This window comes from Eumetopias jubatus, unplaced genomic scaffold (assembly GCF_037043125.1).
Source record: "Eumetopias jubatus isolate StellerSeaLion01/CBP00866 unplaced genomic scaffold, mEumJub1_p1.0 scaffold_5, whole genome shotgun sequence".
Classification (NCBI taxonomy): Eukaryota; Metazoa; Chordata; class Mammalia; order Carnivora; family Otariidae; genus Eumetopias; species Eumetopias jubatus.
In genome coordinates this window covers 5687088-5705619 of record NW_028274811.1, presented here as the reverse complement: position 1 = coordinate 5705619, position 18532 = coordinate 5687088, and the positions used below count along the sequence as shown (strand labels likewise).

Genomic DNA, 18532 nt, shown 5'->3' with positions numbered 1-18532 from the left:
ACCCTGAGTTTGTCCAAGACAAGTTTGTCTCAGCAAGCCCAGGCTTTCAGTCTTGCTCACTATTGGGCACTTCTCTATTGTTCCTATTTCACTATTTTTAAAACCTCGTAGTTGAAGCCAGTTTTATCTTCATTGTTTTCTATTTTTATATTTTATCTACTATTGCTACATGTTTTGTGGAGGAAAGATTTATGGTAAATGAACATACTGCACCATCTTTTAGAAGTCAGATGTCTTCCTCTTAACAAAAACCATCACTACTCCATTCCACCCCAACCCACTTCCATGAGGATTTCTATGCTTCTCCTTCTACCAGGTTCAAACACTGATAAAAAGTGCCTCTACTCTCTGAATGTCATTCTTTTTTGCCCAGCCCATGCTGCCAAGCCTTAGTCCAAGCTAGAAATTGGCTGTGGCCCAGAGAGATTCAAGACAGTGAGAGAGGCAAAGGGGAGAGGCCAGGCTTTGCACAACTCTCACTGCATGGCACAGAAACCATAACATGAGGAAGCCTTTTGCTGTAAATGTTGCTGAACACCTAAAAAAATCACAATTAAAAATAATTTTCCATGAGAAAAACAAACCTTAATTTTCACAGGCTTGCAAAGGCATCACTCAAGACTCATCAAGAGTGAAAACTTTCCTGCTTAAGATGTTTTCTGACTAACTAGGATATTATCATCTCAAATTCAACACTTGGTGAATAAAGGGAAATGGGTTACGTACAAACATAGTCTAGCCCATTTGACAGTTGCTCAAGTTAAAATCTTGATTTTTCAAGTGCAGGCTGAGCCTGAAATTATGCTCCATGTATCCTTGGCTGGCCTGAATCACAGTCTTCTCCAAGCCCATAGAAATAGACTCCAGGCATACTTAGAGGTCTTGTGGCACATACCCACCTCCCTGCCATGTCGTCCTCTATCTCATATTCCTGGCAATAGAAGCACCACTAAGCACTATAAAAGGCAAATAGGAAGTTGTAAGTAATTTCTGAAGTTCATCTCTGAAAGAGAAGGGAGGAGCTTGCGAAGATGGCAGAGTAGGAAGACCCTAAGCTCACACTGTCCCATGTTTTCAACTAGCTATCATCCATATCCAAATCAGTAAACTAAAGAACAATCTTGAGAGTGGTAGAAGAAACTCCACAACAAAATATAGAGAAGAAGCTGCAACTGAAAACTTAGAAAGGTGCAGGGAGTCTGCTCACATGGAGAGGACAGAGAAATTGCCCCTCACACCAGGGAACTCACACAGGGAGGACTAACTCCCATGGTGTCTGGCTTTAAAAACCAAAGGGGCTGAATTCCATGAGTTTATAAAGCCAGTGGCTTTGGGAACCTGGAGCTTTGGAGGTCTTGGCACTGGGCATCCTTGGGTGCCTATACCTGGGTCATCACCCTTAAGGAGACAGCAGCCTGCCCTGAGAGACAACATAAAAACAGCCTTTTAAAAATTCTGGGGGAAAAATGGGAGAGATCTGTTCATACTGATTTTGGAGCATGTTGAGGGACTTCACTGAGAATGAGGGAGCTGGCATACACCATTTCCCTCCCCTGTCCCCCATAATTTACCAGCAGAAAATGGGGCTGCCTGACTTGTTCACAGTGTGTTCTTCTGAGGACTGTCCCATTCCAAGCTTGCTGGTCTCAGCCTTGCGGTCAGGCCATATTTTGTTAAAGCCATATGAGCACCCTGAACTGCTGCCCCATGAACTTTTGCAACACTGCACCCTGCCATGTGCCCTGAGGCACCCTTGTGCAGGTAGTACAGCCACCAGGTACATAGCTGCCCCTGCACACAGTGCAGCCACCAGGTACATAGCTGCCACTGCACACAGTGCCTAGTCACTACACCTCATCCAGGTGCATGATCCCAGACACCATCATGCTACAGGCCCAGTTTGCCCAGCCATCTTCTTGTGTGTCCCAATTTGTGCCCAGTTTTGCAGCCCCAGCAGCCCCAGCACACAATGCCCAGCCACCACAGCACCTCAGGGGATCTGGCATAAGACTAGTGGCCCAGCACAAATTTTGATACCTGGGAATACACCTAACCAAAGAAGTGAAAGACCTGTACTCTGAAATCTATAAAACAGTGATCAAAGAATTTGAAGATGACACAAGGAAAAGGAAAGATATTCCATACTCATGGATTGGAAGAACAAATATTGTTAAAGTTTCTATACTTTCCAAAGCCATCCTCACATCTACACATTTAACACAATCCTTATCAAAATGCCAATAGCATTTTTCACAGAGCTAGAATAAACAATCCTAAAATTTGTATGGAACCACAAAAGACCCTGAATAGACCATGTAATCCTGAAAAAGAAAAGCAAAGCTGGAGGCAACACAATTCTGGACCTCAAGTTATATTACAAAGCTGTAGTGATCAAAACTGTATAGTATTGGCACAAAAACAGACACGTAGGTCAATAGAACAAAAAAGAAAACCTAGAAATGAGCACCATATTTCATGGTCAATTAATTTTTGACAAAACAAGAAAGAATATCCAATGGGAAAAAGATAATCTTTTCAATGAATGGTTTTGGGAAAACTGGACAGCAACATGAAAAGAATAAAACTGGACCACTTTCTTATACCATACACAAAAATAAATCTAAAATGGTTTAAAGACCTAAATGTGAGAGAGAAATCCATCAAAATCCTAGAGGAAAACACAGGCAGTAACCTCTTTGACACTGACCATATCAAATTCTTTCTAGGTATGTCTCCTGAAGCAAGGGAAACAAAAACAAAAATAAGCTATCGGAACTTCATCCTGATAAGAAGCTTCTGCACAACAAAGCAAATAATCAACGAAAACAAAAAGGCAACATATGGAATGGGAAAAGATATTTGCAATGATATATGCAATAAAGGTTTAGTATCCAAAATATATAAAACTCAACACCGAAAAAGCAAATAATTCAATTAAAAATATGGGCAGAAGACATAAATAGACATTTCTTCAAAGAAGACGTACAGATGGCCAACTGACCCATGAAAAGATGCTTAACATCACATCATCAGGTAAATGCAAATCATAACTACAGTGAGATATCATCTCAAAACTGTCAGAATGGCTAGTCAGCATAACAAGAAACAGGTATTGGCAAGGATGAGGAGAAAGGGTATCGTTATTGCACTGTTGGTGGGAATGCAAACTCGGGCAGCCTTTGTGGAAAACAGTATGGAGGTTCCTCAAAAAGTTAAAAATAGAACTGCCATAAGGTAGAAAGCAGCAACTGCATTACTGGTTATTTCAAAAGAATACAAGACACTAATTCAAAGAGATACATGTATGCTTGTGTTTTTAGCAACATTATTTACAATAGCCAAGATATGGAGGCAGCCCATGTCCATCCATTGATGAATGCATCAATTGATGCAGAAGATATGGCATACATATGTAATGAAATATTATTCATCCATAAAAAAGAGTGAAATCTTGCCAATTGCAATAACATGGATGGAGCTAGAGAGTAAAATGCTAAGCGAAATAAGTCAGTCAGAAAAAGACAAATACCATATATTTCACTCATATGTGGAAATTAAGAAACAAAACAAATGAGCAAAGGGAAAAAATAAGAGAGAAATAAAAAAACAGACTCTTAATTGTAGAGAACAAATGATGGGTACCAGAAAAGAGGTGGAGTGGATAGGTTACATAAGTGAGAAGGATTAAGAAGTGCACTTATGATGAACACAGAATGATGTATGGAAGTGTTGAGGCATTATATTTTATACTTGAAACTTGTCTTAAGTGTCTTCAGGAAACTTTCTGACTTTCCTCTGATACTACCAAGCAACAAAGTCTCTGTGTTTATATTTTATTTTGACCACATGTACATGAACATATCTAGCAAACTTGACTTTAACTTACCATCATTTTTTCATTTTTGTGTGTCACAGGTTAGGTTTCCTGGAAGCAGACTGAGACAAGTTTTCATGTGGAAGGTTTTTTAAAGTGATGTTAGGATTGTACTCATGGTAGGGAAAGGAGACAAGGAAGCAAAATTGGATATAGGGATACATAGTCTGTAATGCTTCAGATATTACAGGGAGTCCTGGAGCTGGGATGGACCTTCAGTGTCAAACTGAGGGAAGGTAACCAAGCCTTTATATCCTATATCGACTAGTCATAGGGGAAGCACAACTTGAGCAAGGTGTTTTCCTCAGTTCTTGGCAATTCCTGCAGAGGTAAACAGCTGAAACCTATCACCTGCTAACTCTGTGGGATATTCGCTAGGTGTCTCCTATTCTTTTAACCCCATTGGCGCAGCCTTCCTTCTACACTATCCATCCTCAGCATGGACATTCTTGATTAAATTAATGTGTTTATCTCATGAACTCTGGTCAAGAGGGACTTATTTTCAGTATGGCACATCTGTTTCTCTTCCAAACTACAGAAGCTAATTCAAGTTCCCAGACCACAGAACCCACATCCACAGGTGCCAATGTCAACCTAGACCTGTCCCCCCACCACAAGGACACCTCCCCAGGAGTTTTCTGGGAGGCCCAGCCACTTCCTTGTTCCTCAGGCTGTAGATGAGTAGGTTGAGCATAGGGGTGATCATCGTATAGAAGGCTGAGACCACCTTGTCCTGCTTGGAGGAGTGGTAGGCCTGAGGCCACATATAGGTGATCATTGCAGCCCCATAAAAGAGAGAAACCACTGCCATTGGAGAGGAGCAGGTAGCAAAGGCTTTCTGACGACCTTTAGCCAAATGCATGTGGAGCACAGCTACCAGCATCCACAGGTGGGAAGCAGAGATGACAGAGAAGGGCAGGAGCAGCATTAAGATGCAACAGACATAGATCATGGTCTCATAGAGGGAGGTGTCAGCACAGGCCAGCTTCAGTATGGCAGGGATTTCACAGAAGAAGTGGTTGATCTCCTGAGAGCCACAATAGGGGAAGTTCAGACTGAAGATGGCCTGGATCAGTCCATCCACCAAGCCAAAGAACCAGGACCCTGCCACCATGAGCCAGCAGACATGGAGGCTCATGACCACTGAGTACCTCAATGGGTTGCTGATGGCCACATAGCGGTCATAGGCTATAAAGGCCAGCAGGAAGCAATCATCCCCCAGGAGGGTGAGGACGAAAAGGACCTGGAGCCCACAGCCTGTGAAGGAGATGGAGCCACGGCCTAGGAGGAAGTCAGTGGCCATTCATGGCACAATGGTGGAGATGAGCATGAGGTCCATGAGTGACAGCCAGCTGAGGAAGTACATGGGGCTCTGTAGGCGGGAGTTGATATTGATGAGGAAGATCATGAGCCCGTTGCCAGAGATGGCCACCAGAAACGTGACCAAAATGATGGAAAAGAAGAAGAGATGCAGTGGCAAGTGGGTGAAAAAGCCCAGGAAGATGAAGTGGGAGATGGGAGTCTGGTTTCCCACCAAAACCATTGCTCCTACAGAGGGATGTGCCAGGAAAAGTGTTGGGATCTGGAAGCAGGAGATGTATGCTTAGTGCCACAATACTGAGGACATTAAAAATTTGCCCTATGTGTTGTCCTCTTTGTTACTTTGTTTAGAATAAACTCTTTAAATTTCTCTTTTTTAAAAAGTTTCAGAAGTAGAGTATAGTGAGTCATCAGTCACATATAACACACATTGCTCATTACGTCAAGTGCCCTCTGTAATGCCCATCACCCAGTTACCCCATCTGGTCACCCACTTCCTTTCCAGCAACCTTCAGTTTGTTTCCTGTAGTTAAGAGTCTCTTACGGTTGGGGGGCCTGGGTGGCTCAGTCATTAATCATCTGCCTTCAGCTTAGGTCATGATCAGAGGGTCCTGGGATCGGGCCCCACATCAGGCTCCCTGCTCTGCAGGAAGACTGCTTCTTCCTCTCCCACTCCCTCTACTTGTGTCCCTCTCTTGCTGTTGTCTCTCTGTGTCAAATAAATAAACATAATCTTTAAAAAAAAAGGAGTCTCATGGTTTTTTGCCCTCTCTTATTTAATCTTATTTTATTTTCCTTCCTTTCCCCATGTTCATCTGTTTTGTTTCTTAAATTCCACAAATGAGTGAAATCTTATGACACTTGCTTTCCTCTGACTACTTCACTTAAGATAATATCCTTTAGTTCCATCCACATCATTGCAACTGGTAAGATTTCATTCTTTTTGATAGCTAATATTATATATATATATATATATATATATATATATATATATATATATATGTATGTATATATAAACACACACCACCAATTCTTTATCCATTCATCTGTTCATCTGGGCTCTTTCCATAGTTTGACTACTGTCCAAAATTGCTGCTATAACCATGGGGTGCAGGTGTTTTAATTCCTAGGACTTTCTTCACATAGCTGAGAAGCAAATTTTAAGCTATTTATTGCTGAATTGGGCATTGCTTCTGCCTCTGCTAGGAATTGGGCTGTTCTCCAGCCCTCATAGCTGCTTCTCCTGTAAAGGCAAACATCACTTAAGGATTTGTCTTTTCAGGAAAAAGTACAAAAGCAACAGACATGTGCCAACTTTGAGCACTGCTCATTTATGCAAAAAATTTGAACCTCAGTTTTCTTATCCTGTATAAGAATAACAATCTCATCATATAAGGGGATAGTAAAAATTGCAGGTGACAACATAAGTAATGTCTAGTAGCTTAGAAGTGAAAAAGCTGACAGTAATTGAGCATTTCTTATGTGCCACGCATTACAATGAACACTCCACGTCCTCACATTTAATCGTCATAACTGCCCTGAAAGATTCATTATTCTCTTTTCACAAGTGGGGAAAATGACACAGAGAGGTTTATTTTTTTCACATAAAAGCTAAAAGTATTTCCTAAAAAGCTGTGTAAATGAGATACTGAGGGCAACCCAAATGCCCAAAACAATGAAAAATATAAGCAAATACTGTGGCAAGCACATGACATTTTTAATAGATACCGAAGAAAAATGTATCTGCTCGGTATTTTAAAATACTTGTAAAGACTCAGAGAAAATTTTGCCAAAATATTATCAATGTGGTTCCTTCTGGGTGGAATTAAGGGTTGTCTCCCCCAATTTCTTTGTATTTTTTAAAAGATTTTATTTATTTATTTGACAGAGAGTGACACAGCAAGAGAGGGAACACAAGCAGGGGGAGTGTTAGAGGGAGAAGCAGGCTTCCCACTGAATAGGGAGCCCAATGCTGGGCTCGATCCCAGGACCCTGGGACCATGACCTGAGCTGAAGGCAGACGCTTAATGACTGAGCCACCCAGGCGCCCCCCAATTTCTTTGTATTATACATATTTTCTATAAGTAATGGGGGAAAGTTATCTTATTTTTTAAAGTGAAGTAATATTACAAAGGTGTAGTCATCAAGAGAGTATGTTATTGGCAGAAAACTGACACATAAATCAATGGAATAGAATAGAAAATCCAGAAATGAGATCCTCAACTCTATGGTCAACTAATCTTCAAAAAAGCAGGAAAGAACATCCAATGGAAAAAAGAAAGTCTCTTCAACAAATGGTGCTGGGAAAATTCTACAACAACATGCAGAAAAATGAAACTGGACCAATCTTATACACAAAGATAAATTCAAAATGGGTGAAAGACCTCAATTTGAGACAGGAATCTATCAAAATCCTAGACGAGAACATAGGCAGTAACCTCTTTGATATCAGTCACAGCAACTTCTTTCAAGACATGTTTCCAAAGGTAAGGGGAACAAAAGTGAAAATGAACTATTGGGTTGGGACTTCATCAAGATAAAAAGCTTGTGCACAGCAAAGGAAACAGTCAACAAAACAAAGAGGCAACCCACAGAATGGGAGAAGATATTTGCAAATGACACTACAGATAAAAGGCTGAGATCTGAGATCTATAAAGAGCTTCTTAAACTCAACACTCAAAATACAAATAATCAAATGAAGAAATGGGCAGAAGATATGAACAGACACTTCTCCAAAGAAGACAGAAAAATAGCTAACAGATACATGAAAAAATGTTCAAATCATTAGCCATCAGGGAAATTCGAATCAAAACCACATTGAGATACCACCTCACACCAGTTAGAATGGCAAAAATTGACAAGGCAAGAAAAAACAAATGTTGGAAAGGTTGTGGAGAAAGGGGAACCCTATTCCACTATTGATGAGAATGTAAGCTGGAACAGCTACTTTGGAAAACAGTATGGAGGTTCCTCCAAAAGTTAAAAAAATAGCTACCTTAGGACCCAGCCTTTGCACTACTAGGTATTTACCCCAAAGATACAAAGGTAATGATCAGAAGGGGCGCATGCACCCCAATGTTCATAGCAACAATGTCCACAATAGTCAAACTATGGAAGGAACCGAGATGTCCTTCAAAAGATGAAAGGATAAAGAAGATGTGGTCCATATATACAATGGACTATTACTCAGCCATCAGAAAGGATGAATACCCACCATTTCCATTGACATGGATGGAACTGGAGGAGATTATGCCAACTGAAATAAGTCAAGCAGAGAAAAACAGTTATCATGTAGTTTCATTTATATGTGGAACATAAGGAAAAGCATGGAAGTACATAGGGAAGTGAGGGAAATCCAAAGGGGGAAAAATCAGAGAGGGAGAAAAACCATGAGAGACTATGGACTCTGGGTAACAAACTGAGGGTTTCAGAAGGGAGGAAAGTCGGAGGATGAGGTAGCTGGTTGATGGGTATCAAGGAGGGCACATGTGATGAACATTGGATGTTATACACAACTAATGAATTTTTGAATACTACATCAAAAACTAATGGTGTACTATATGTTGGCAAACTGAAAATAATTTTTTACAAAAAGAAAAAGTATGTTATATTATGTAATATTACTTAATACTAAATTTTATATTTGTGTGTGTAAAAAAGAAATGTGTGTGCAAATTTATATCTATAGATAAAATCTCTGGAATGAAACAAAAAAATAGTAACATTATTAGCCTCAGTGGAAAGAATCAAAAATCAGATTGAAAACATCTAGAGTAGAAAGAGTCTTTATGGTATACACTTTGTGCTTCTTGAGTTGTATTCTGTGAGACACCTTCATGGTCTAAATAAATACATAAATACAATGTTGAAATGATGCTCAACAGGATTTGTTATGGAATTGATAAAGTGAAAACCAACATGCATCCCCAGTTTCTTTTACATGCTTAATAAATATTTGCTGAAAAAATAGCCAAAGTAATATTTAAAAAGTAAAACAGTGTTCAAAGAAAAAGTAAAACTGACTTGTCAGTAATCAACAAGGGTAGAAACAATAGACTGGAAACAGACCTCTCCAGAGACCTGGCATGGCAGAAAGGACTGGCATGATATATTCAGAGCCCTAATGAGAAAACTATGCAGCAAGAATACTCTATCCAGCTAGGCTGTCATTGAAAATAGGAGAGATAAAAGGCTTTCAGGACAAAAAAAAAAAAAAAAAAAAACTAAAGGAATTTGCGAACAGAAAACCAGACTTACACGAAATATTGAAAGGGGTCCTCTAAGCAAAGAGAGAGCCTAAAAGTAACCAAGACCAGAAAGGAACACAGACAATATACAGTAACACTCACCTTATAGGCAATACAATGGCACTAAATACATATCTCTTAATAGTTACCCGGAATGTAAATGGGCTAAAAGCCCCAATCAAAAGACGCAGGCTATCAGATTGGTTACAAAAACAAGACCCATTGATAAGCTGTCTGCAACAGATTCATTTTAGACCCAAAGACACCTCCAGATTGGAAGTGAGGGGGTGGAAAATATTTACCATGTTAATGGACAAAAGAAAGCTGGAGTGGCAATCCTTATATCAGACAAATTAGATTTTAAACCAAAAACTATAATAAGAGATGAGGAAGGACACTATATCTTTCTTAAAGGGTCTATCCGACAAGATCTAACAACCGTAAATATCTATGCCCCTAACATGGGAGCAGCCAATTATATAATCCAATTAATAACAAAAGCAAAGAAACACGTTGACAACAATACAATAATAGTGGGAGACTTTTTTTACTGAAATGGATGGATCATCTAAGCAAAAGATCAACAAGGAAATACTTTAAGTGACACACTGGACCAAATGGACTTCACAGATATATTCAGAATTATCCATCCCAAAGCAACGGAATACACATTCTTCTCTACTGCCTATGGAACATTCTCCAGAATAGATCACATCCTAGGTCACAAATCCAGTCTCAACCAGTACCAAAAGTTTAGGATCATTCCCTGCATATTTTCGGACCACAATGCTTTGAAACTAGAACTCAATCACAAGAGGAAAGTTGGAAAGAAGTCAAATACATGAAGGCTAAAGAGCATCCTACCAAAGAATGAATGGGTCTCCTCGGAAAATGAAGAAGAGTTAAAAACATTCATGGAAAATAATGAAAATGAAAACAAAGCCAGTTGATGCTGCAAAGAGAACCTTTCAGATCACAAGTTTAAAAAAAAAAGAAAAAAGAAAATGAAAACAAAACTGTTCAAAATCTTTGGGATGCAGCAAAGGCAGTCCTAAGAGGAAAGTTTATAGCAATACAAGTCTATCTCAAGAAACAAGAAAGGTCTCAAATACAAAACTTAACCTACACCCAAAGGAGCTGGAGAAAGAACAGCAAATAAAGCCCAGACCCAGCAGGAGAAGAGAAATAAAGATCAGAACAGAAATCAATGAAATAGAAACCAAAAGAACAGTAGAACAGATCAACGAAACTAGGAGTTGTTTCTTTGAAAGAATTCACAAGATTGATCAAACCCTGGACAGACTTATCAAAAAAGAAAAGAGAAAAGACCTAAACAAATAACATCATGAATGAAGGGGAGAGATCACAACCAACACCAAAGAAATACAAACAATTATAAGAACATATTATGAGCAACTCTATGCCAGCAAATTAGATAAACTGGAAGAAATGGTTGCATTCCTAGAGATGTATCAGCTACCAAAACTGAACCAGGAAGAAATAGAAAACCTGAACAGACCTATAACCACTAAGGAAATTGAAGCAGTCATCAAAAATCTCCCAACAAAGAAGAGCCCAGGGCCTGAGGGCTTTCCAGGGGAATTCTACCAACCATTTAAAGAAGAAATAATAACTATTCTTCTGACACTGTTCCAAAAAATAGAAATGGACGGAAAACTTCCCAACTCGTTTTATGAGGACCATTACCTTGATCCCAAAACCAGACAAAGACCCCCCCCAAAAAGGAGAATTACAGACCAATACCCGTGATGAACATGGATGCAAAAATTCTCACCAAAATACTAGCTAATAGGATACAACAGTATATTCAAAGGATTATTCACCATGACCAAGTGGGATTTATCCCTGGGCTGCAAGGTTGGTTCAACACCCGAAAATCAATCAACGTGATACAATATATTAATAAAAGAAAGAACAAGAACCATATGCTCCTCTCCACTGATGCAGAAAAAGCATTTGAAAAATTATAGCATCCTTTCTTGATCAAAACTCTTCAGAGTATAAGGAAAAAGAGTACATACCTCAATATGATCAAAGCCATCTATGAAAAACCCACAGCGAATATCATTCTCAATGACAAAAACTGAGAGCTTTCCCCATAAAGTCAGGAACGCGGCAGGGATGTCCACTATCACCACTGCTATTCAACATAGTATTAGAAGTCCTAGCCACAGCAATCAGACAACAAAAAGAAATCAAAGGCATCCAAATCGGCAAAAAGAAGTCAAACTCTCACTCTTTGCAGATGATATGATATTTTATGTGTAAAACCCAAAAGACTCCACCCCAAAACTGCTAGACCTCATACAGGAATTCAATAAAGTGGCAGGATATAAATAAATGCACAGAAATCAGTGGCATTCCTATACACCAACAACAAGACAGAAGAGAGAGAAATTAAGGAGTCGATCCCATTTACAACTGCACCCAAAACCATAAGATACCTAGGAATAAATCTAACCAAAGAGGCAAAGAATCTGTACTCAGAAAACAATAGAAACTCATGAAAGAAATTGAGGAAGACACAAAGAAATGGAAAAACGTTCCATGCTCATGGATTGGAAGAACAAATATTGTGAAGATGTCAGTGCTACCTAGAGCAATCTACACATTCAATGCAATTCCCATCAACATACCATCCACTTTTTTCAAAGAAATGGAACAAATAATCCTAAAATTTGTATGGAACGAGAAAGAACCCCGAATAGCCAGAGGAATGTTGAAAAAGAAAAGCAAAGCTGGTGGCATCAAAATTCTGGACTTCAAGGACTATTACAAAACCGTAATTATCGGTACATAATGGTACTGGCACAAAAACAGACACATAGATCAATGGAACAGAAGAGAGGCCCAGCAATGGACCCTCAGCTCCATGGTCACTGAATCTTTGATAAAGCAGGAAAGAATGCCCAATAGAAAAAGACAGTCTTTTCAACAAATGGTGTTGGGAAAATTGGATAGCCACATGCAGAAAAATGAAACTGGACCATTTCGTTACACCACACACAAAAATAGACTCCAAATGGTTGAAAGACCTCAATGTGAGACAGGAGTCCATCAAAATCCTAGAGAAGAACACAAGCAGCAACCTCTTTGACCTCAGCTGCAGCAACTTTTTCCTAGAAACATCACCAAACGCAAGGGAAGCAAGGGCAAAAATGAACTATTGGGACTTCATCAAGATAAAAAACTTTTGCACAGCAAAAGAAACAGTCAACAAAACAAAAGACAACTGACAGAATGGGAGAAGATATATGCAAATGACCTATCAGATAAAGGGTTAGTTTCCAAAATTTATAAAGAACTTGTCAAACTCAACAAAGAACAAATAATCCAATCAAGAAAAGGGCAGAAGACATGAACAGACATTTTTCCAAAGAAGACATCCAAATGGCCAATAGACACATGAAAAGTGCTCAACATCGCTCGGCATCAGGGAAATCCAAATCTTCAACTCAAGGAGATACCACCTCACACCCGTCAGAATGGCTAAAATTAACAAGTCAGGAAACGAAAGATATTGGTGAGGATGCGGAGAAAGGGGAACCCTCCTAAACTGTTGGTGGGAATGCAAGCTGGTGCAACCACTCTGGAAAACATATGGCGGTTCCTCAAAAAGTTGAAAATAGAGCTACCATAGGATGCAGCAATTGCAGTACTGGGAATTTACCCCAAAGATACAAATATAGGGATCCGAGGGGGGTAGGTGCACCCCAATATTTATAGCTGCAATGGCCACCGTAGACAAACTATGGAAAGAGTCATGATTTCTATCAAAAGATGAATGGATAAAGAGTATGTATTATATACACACACACACACACACACACACACACACACACAATGGAATATTATGCAGCCATAAAAAACCCAGACTTTTGCCATTTGCAGTGATGTGGATGGAAGTAGAGGGAATTAGGGTAAGCCAAATAAGTCAATCAGAGAAAGACATGTATCATATGATCTCACTGATATGAGGAATTCTTAGTCTCAGGAAGCAAACTGAGCGTTGTTGGAGTGGTGAGGGTAGGAGGGATGGGGTGGCTTCATGATAGACACTGGGGAGGGTATGTGCTATGGTGAGTGCTGTGAATTGTGTAAGACTTGAATCTGTGAAGACCTGTACCTCTGAAACAAATATTACATTATATGTTAAAAAAAAAAAGAAGGTAGTAGGAACGGAAAAATGAAGGGGAGAAATTGGAGGGGGAGACGAAACATGGGAGACTATGGACTCTGAGAAACAAATTGAGGGTTCTAGAGGGGAGGGGGTGGAGGGACAGTTTAGCCTCGTGAGGGGTAATAAAGATGGCATATATTGATTGGAGCACTGGGTGTTATATGCAAACAAGGAATCATGGAACACTACATCAAAAACTAATGATGTAAAATGGTGATTAACATAACATAATAAAATAAATTTTAAAATAAAATAAATAAATAAATAAAATTAAATTAAATTAAAAAAGAAAAAATTATACTTTTTAAAAAGCTATTATTTATTTATTTGACAGAGAGAGTGAAAATGAGTGATAGAACACAAGCAGGGGGAGTGGAAGCAGGAGAAGCAGGCTCCCTGAGGAGCAGGGAGCCTGATGTGGGGCTTGATCACAGGACCCAGGCATCACGACCTGAGCCAAAGGCAGACGCTTAACGACTGAATCACGCAGGCGCCCCTATGTGTTATAAGATTTAAAAGATACATGCATTAAACAATAACTGCAAACCTATGTTAATTGGCATACAATGTAGAAAGATGTTTATTTTTTTAATTTTATTTAATTTTATTATGTTGTTAGTCACCATAGAATACATCATTAGTTTTTGATGTAGTGATCCACGATTCATTGTTTTCGTATAACAACCAGTGCTCCATGCAGGACATGCCCTCCTTCATAAAAATCACCGGGTAATCTTTTCCCCACCCTCTCCCCTCTAAAGCCCTCAGTTTGTTTCTCGGTGTCCATAGTCTCTCATGGTTCATATCCACCTCCGAGTTAACCCCCTTCATTTTTCCCTTCCTTCTCCTAATGTCCTCCATGCTATTCTTTATTTTCCACAAATAAGGGAAACATACGATATTTGACTTTCTCTACTTGACTTCTTTCACTTAGCATAATGTCCTCCAGTCCCATCCCTGTTTATGTAAAAGTTGGGTATTCGTCCTTTCTGATGGCTGAGTAATATTTCATTGTATATATGCACCACATCTTTATCAATTCATCTCTTGAAGGGCAACTCAGCTCTTCCCACAGTTAGGTTATTGAGGACATTGTTGCTAAGAACATTGTGGTGCATATGGCCCTTCTTTTCACTACATCTAGGTCTTTTGCATAAATACCCAGTAGTGCAATTGCTGAGTCATAGGTTAGCTCTATTTTTATTTGGGGGGGGCACCTCCACACTGTTTTCCAAAGTGGCTCTACCAATTTGCATTCTCACCAATAAGAGGATTCCACTTTCTCTACAACTTCTACTACATTTGTTGTTTCTTGGCTTCTCAATTTTTGCCATTCTATCTGGTGGAAGGTGATATCTAAATGTGGTTTTTATTTGAATTTCCCTGATGGCTAATGATGATGAACATTTTTTCATGTGTCTGTTAGCCATTTGTATGTCTTCTTTGGAGAAATGTCGGTTCATGCCTTCTGCCCATTTTTTGACTTGATTCTTTGTGTTTTGGGTGTTGAGTTTGAGAAGTTCTTTATAGACCTTGGAAATCAATGCTTCGTCTGTAGTGTCATTTGCAAATATCTTCTCCCATTCTGTGGGTTGACTATTTGTTTTGTTGACTGTTTCTTTTTGCTCTGCAGAAATTTTTTTTCTTGATGAAGTCCCCAAAGTTCATTTTTGCTTTTGTTTCCCTCACTTTGGAGATGTATCTTGAAAGAAGTTGCTGTGGCCAATGTCTAAGAGGTTACTGCCTATGTTGTCCTCTAAGATTTTGATGGATTCCTGTCTCATATTGAGGTCTTTCATCCATATAGAGTTTATCCTTGTGTATGGTGTAAGAGAGTGGTCAACTTTCATTCCTCTGTATATAGCTGTCCAATATTCCAAGCACAATTTATTGAAGAGACTGTATTTTTTTCCACTGCATATTTTTTCCTGCTTTGTCAAAGATTATTTGACCATAGATTTGAGGGTCCATATCTGGGTTCTCTATTCTGTTCCATTGGTCTATATGTCTGTTTTTGTGCCAGTACCATGCTGTCTTGATGATCACTGCTTTGTAATATAGCTGGAAATCGGGCAACGTGTTGCGCCCAGCTTTGTTTCTCTTTTTCAACATTTCCTTGGCAATTCGGGGTCTTTTCTGATTCCATACATAATTTAGGATTATTTTTTCCAGCACTTCAAAACCTGTCATTGGAACATTGATTGGGATGGTGTTGAAGGTATAGATTGCTCTGGGTAACATGGATATTTCAATAATGATTTTCTTCCGATCCATGAACATGGAATGTTTTTGCATCTTTTTGTGTCTACCTCAATTTCTTTCATGTGTGTTCTGTAGTTCCTAGAATATAGGTCTTTTACATCTTTGGTTGGGTTTATTCTAGGCTTATTTTTAAACCATATCTTATAGATTTTTTATGGTATTGTAAATGGAATTAATTCTCGAATTTCTCTTTCTGCAGTTTCATTGTTACTGTATAAGAAAGCAACTGATTTCTGTGCATTGATTTTGTATCCTGCCACATTACTGAATTGCAGTATGAATTCCAGTAACTTAGGGGTGGAGTCTTTTTGATTTTCTGCATAAAGTATCATGTCATCTTCAAAGAGAGAGAGTTTGATTTCTTCTTTGCCAAATTGAATTCCTTTTATTTCTTTTTATTGTCTGATTCTTGTTGCCAGGTCATCTAGCACTATGTTGAACAACAGTGGTGAGAGTGGGCATCCTTGACGTGTTCCTGATCTTAAGGGAAAGGCTATCATCTATTCCCCATTGAGGATGATATTCACTGTGGGGTTGTGGTGGATTATCCTTTTAATGTATTGTTGGATCGTATTAGGATTTTGTTGAGGATTTTGAATCCATATTCATCAGGGATATCGGTTTGAAGTTCTCCTTTTTGATGGGGTCTTTGCCTGGCTTGGGGATTAAGGTAATGCTGGCCTCGTAGAATGAGTCTAGAAGCTTTCCTTGTATTTCTATTTTTTTGAAACAGCTTCAGAAGAATAAATATTATTTCTTCTTTGAATGTTTGGTAGAATTCCCCAAGGAATCCATCAGGCCTTGGACTTTTGTTTTTTGGGACGTTTTTTGATCAAACACTGCTTCAATTTCATTCCTGGTTATAGGTCTAGGCAGGTTGTCAATTTCTTCCTGTTTCAGTCTTGGTAGTTTAAAGGTTTCCAGGAAGGCATCCATTTTATCTAGGTTGCTCACCTTGTTAATATTTTCAAAGAACCACCTTCTTGTTTTGTTGATCTGATCTACTGTGTTTCTCGTTTGTAATACATTGATCTCTGTTCTAATCATTTTTTCTTTAAATTTTTTAATGTTATGTTAATCACCATACATTACATCATTAGTTTTTGATGTAGTGTTCCATGATTCATTTTTTGTGTGTGTATAATACCCAGTGCTCCACGCAGAACGTGCCCTCTTTAATACCCATCACCAGGCTAACCCATTCCCTCACCCCCTCCCCTCTAGACACCTGTTTTGTTTTTCAGAGTCCATCCTGTCTCATGGTTCGTCTCCCCCTCCGATTTCCCCCTCTTCATTCTTCCCCTCCTGCTATCTTCTTCTTTTTTTACTTTTTTAACATATATTGCATTATTTGTTTCAGAGGTACAGATCTCTGATTCAACAGTCTTGCACAATTCACAGTGCTCACCATAGCACCTACCCTCCCCAATGTCTATCACCCAGCCACCCCATTCGTCCCACCCCACCCCTACTCCAGCAGCCCTCAGTTTGTTTCCTGAGATTAAGAATTCCTCCTATCAGTGAGGTCATATGATACATTTTTTCTCTGATTGACTTATGGCACTCAGCATAACACCCTCCAGTTCCATCCACGTCGTTGCAAATGGCAAGATCTCATTCCTTTTGATGGCTGCATAATATTCTATTGTATATATATACCACATCTTCTTTATCCATTCATCTGTCGATGGCCATCGTGGCTCTTTCCACAGTTTGACTATTGTGGACATTGTTGCTATAAACACCGGGGTGCACGTACCCCTTTGGATCCCTACTATTGTATTTTTGGGGTAAGTAACCAGTAGTGCAATTGCTGGATCGTATGGTATCTCTATTTTCAACTTTTTGAGGAAACTCCAGACTGTTTTCCAGAGTGGTTGCACCAGCTTGCATTCCCACGAACAATGTGGGAGGGGACCCCTTTCTCCGCATCCCCACCAACATCTCTTCTTTCCTGACTTGTATATTTTAGCCATTCTGACTGGTGTGAGGTGGTATCTCATTGAGGTTTTGATTTGGATTTCCCTGATACCAAACGATGTTGAGCACTTTTTCATGTGTCTGTTGGCCATTTGGTTGTCTTCTTCGGAAAAATGTGTTCATTTGTTCTCCCCATTTCCTGACTGGGTAATTTGTTCTTTGGGTGTTGAGTTTGATAAGTTCTTTAAAGATTTTGGATACTAGCCCTTTATCTGATATGTCATTTGCAAATACCTTCTCCCATTCTGTCTGTTGCCTTTTGGTTTTGTGGACTGTTTCTTTTGCTGTGCACATGCTTTTTGTCTTGATGAAATCCCAATAGTTCATTTTTGCCCTGGCTTCCCTTGCCTTTGGCGATGTTTCTAGGAAGAAGTTGCTGCGTCTGAGGTCGAAGGGGTTGCTGCCTGTGTTCTCCTTTAGGATGTTGATGGTCTCCTGTCTCACCTTTAGGTCTTTCAACCATTTGGGGTCTGTTTTTGTGTGTGCTGTAAGGAAATGGTCCAGTTTCATTCTTCTGCATGTGGCTGTCCAATTTTCCCACACCATTTGTTGAAGAGACTGTCTTTTTTCCATTGGACATTCTTTCCTGCTTTGTCAAAGATGAGTTGACCATAGAGTTGAGGGTCCATTTCTGGGCTCTCTATTTTG

At 39.3% G+C, this 18532-nt stretch overlaps 1 pseudogene; it reads right to left on the bottom strand.

Annotated features, from left to right (window-relative positions):
* Positions 1-4463: 4463 nt before the first annotated feature.
* LOC148164255 (olfactory receptor 2V1-like) lies at positions 4464-5435 on the bottom strand (annotated as a pseudogene).
* Between the last annotated feature and the right edge of the window lie 13097 nt (positions 5436-18532).